This window comes from Crocodylus porosus, unplaced genomic scaffold (genome assembly GCF_001723895.1).
Source record: "Crocodylus porosus isolate Cpor-Errol unplaced genomic scaffold, CroPor_comp1, whole genome shotgun sequence".
NCBI classification, from domain to species: Eukaryota; Metazoa; Chordata; order Crocodylia; family Crocodylidae; genus Crocodylus; species Crocodylus porosus.
The window spans coordinates 39,002,919-39,006,146 of record NW_017728886.1 but is presented as its reverse complement, the minus strand read 5'-3'; the positions used below and the strand labels follow the sequence as shown (position 1 = coordinate 39,006,146).

At 42.0% G+C, this 3,228-nt stretch overlaps 1 long non-coding RNA gene across 1 annotated transcript in view; it reads right to left on the bottom strand.

Moving 5' to 3' along the window:
• The window catches only part of LOC109320613, a 13,678-nt gene that overhangs the window by 4,331 nt on the left and 6,119 nt on the right, over window positions 1-3,228 (bottom strand). The window lies entirely within an intron of this gene.

Sequence of the window (3,228 nt, the reverse complement as noted above, 5' to 3'; positions counted from 1 at the left end):
ATCAGGAGGCGCTACTTCACGGTCAGGGCAGCTAGGATCTGGAACCAAGTTCCAAGAGAATTGGTGCAGGCTCCTACTCCCGGGTTCTTTAAGACAGGGCTAGACAATCACCTTGCTGGGGTCGTTTGACCCCAGTACTCTTTCCTGCCATGGCAGGGGGTCAGACTAGATGATCTGCAAGACCGCTTCAGGCTGGACATAAGGAAGAATTTCTTTACTGTCCAAGCCCCCTAAGGTCTGGAACAGTCTGCCAGCGGAGGTGGTTCAAGCACCTACACTGAACACCTTCAAGAGTAAATTGGAATCTTACCTTGCTGGGATCCTATGACCCCAGCTGACTTCCTGCCCTTTGGGCAGGGGGCTGGACTCGATCTCTCAAGGTCCCTTCCAGCCCTGATGTCTATGAAATCTATTCAGGTCCCTTCTGACCCTAGAAACTATGAAACTATGAAACTCCTAACACAGCCCTCCTATACACTGCAAAGTTCTTGACAGCTTTCCACACAAGTCAACATAGGCCAATTTTATATACAGTTGGAATTCAAATTCCAATTGTCAAATCTGTTCCAAAGCCCAGGTGGAACTTTAATAAAGCTGATTGGATCTCTTTTGCTAAACAAACTAACTTTAATATAAGATGAATAAAGCACACAAGTGAAAATTATGTGAGACTTGTGGGTGTAATAAAATGAGTGGCTAAGAGGTGTATCCCAAGAGGATTTAGAAAAAAGTTTCAACCATTGACCTTGGTTTTTAATCCAGGAGAAAAGTGAGATTTTTTTTTTTTTTTTAAAGAAATAGCTTAATTCTTCAGAATCAATAACTACTTGTCTAGGTAACAGCCTGACAAGCACACTTAACAGAGTCTACAGGATAGAACTTTCTCTCTTGAGCACTTTAGAAAGTTCACAGAAAAGAATCCTTTTGCTCTGAACTTTCCAAGCTCCAGAACACCTTTCCAAGCATCCTTCCTCCTGAACAGCTTTGAAGCCTATAGATTAGGCTTCCCACGTGCATTTAAATATGCAACACACACAAAACTAAGTCCTTACTATGTTATGAAATTTAGACCCCCTCTGCCTCACATTTCATTCAACAGAAATATTACCACTAACTTGAATGGGAACTGAATAGTGACCTTTAAATACTTAGAGTAAACTTTGTTGTCAGAGCATGAGATGACCTCACCAGAGACGACCCAAGCAGGGTGCAGGGTCTGGAGCCTATGTGGGGCCCCGCCCCTGGCCACAAGAAAGCTGGCAACAGATTTGGCAGCAAGGCGGGGGGGAGGCAGGGTGTCAAGAAGCCGGACATGCCAGATTCAGCAGCAGGGGGGAGGGGTATCGGTTGGCCGGGCGGCCATGAAGCTGGCAGCAGTGCAGAGTCACCGCAGCCACTCCTCCTAGCTCCGCAGGACCCCCCAAGGGGGGGTGGTCACCCTGATTCCACCCCCAAGGACAGCTCTGCCCCTCACCCCCTCAGTAAGAGAAGAGTGAATCCACTATTACTAGTAGTCATGTCAAGGCGAGTGACACTGCTACCTGGCTTCTACCAGAACTTAAGTGATGGTTTCATCAACCCTGGCCATTCCCCACCACTTTGTGCTGGAGCACAGGGGTACTTTGATTTTGCATGCAACTTTACCCTTTGGAACAGAATGGGAATGTTATTATTATCATTTTAATGTTACTACTATTTTTTTTTTAGAGAATAATGGATACTTGCAGCTGATTAAACTCAATAACCAGTGACCATGGGTGGTAGGCTCTGTAAGAAAATTTCTGTAGTTTACATATTTTTGTGCATTTAAGACACAAATTTGTGCACCTTTTGTAAAAAGTAAAATATCTCAGCTATTTTTAAAATGGTCACATACATTTAATATAAGGCCACTGTGGCTGCTTCCTATTGTTTTTTTACCTTACGAGTAGTTATATAATCCCACCTAAGCCTGTTCTTTTCTCATTATAAAGTCTGGATCTGACACATCTACAGAAAGAATGGTTGCAGAACATGGATAGTAGAAAGCTTGTCTGAAAAATTAAAAACAAAAAAAAAATCTTTTCTGAAACAATTCTTGATCTCAAACCACCAGCAGCTCTACAATTTCCTGACGGAGTTGGGCTGATATTTCCTTAATTCCTTTTTAACATTTCACAGCCTATAGCTGTCTCCCAAAGATATATTAGCCCTCTACAAAGCCTATTATATATATGGCTTTCTGTAGCTTAAAAACCCCTTGAAAGCTAGATAGGATTTTATTCTCACAGAGATCCAAATGTTGCATAAACATCTTGAAGGCTTACTTAGAATACAGCCTGACCGGTTTCCAGGTCAAATATTTAAACTCTTTTTTCCACCATTGTATATTTGACAGCCCACTCATAGCATTATGGTCACCTATGACTGAGTGTTTTTTTCTAAAAGGCTATAATTGTTGTCTTCATCAAGTTATTGGAAAGCAATGAAAAAAGCTGCATTAGTCAAAGTGCCAGATTTCCATTTTAAATCCTCTGGCTGTTGACATAAAATGAGCATCGCTGCAAAAGGTTAGCTAAGAAATCTCATAAAGATTGTTTAACTGCTAGAATACCAATGTAAAAGCAGTCCTGTTAATGCATCAGACTTGATACAGACTTATATTCAGCATGTAGAGATTAGGTCAAAATCAAATTATGAAATTATCAACAGATTGTCAAATTCTAGTTTTCCTCTTTTTACTTTAGGGGGATTGCACAGGTGTAAATGTGGGCGGAATTAACCCCCAAACTTATGCATAATGAAGCTTCTTATATTTCTATAGATCCAGATCCTGGACCTTTTAATAGGTCTCTGACACACATTACATATATTACCCAATTAGCAACACAGAATCATAGAAAATTAGGGTTAGAAGGGACCTCAGGAGGCCATCTACTCCAATGCCCCTGCTCATAGCAGGACAATCCTCCCAGTTAGAGTATCCCAGCCAAAGCTTTGTCCACCCAGGTCTTTAAAATCTCTAGGGATACAGATTCTACATCCACTGTGGGTAGCCTGTTCCAGTGCTTTATTACCCTCCTTGTGAAAACGTTTTTTCTAAATCTAACCTAAATTTCCCTTGCTGCAATTTGAAACCATTGATTTCATAGATTTCATAGGCATCAGGGCTGGAAGGGACCTCGGGAGATCATCGAGTCCAGCCCCCTGCCCAAAGGGCAGGAAGTCAGCTGGGGTCATAGGAGCCCA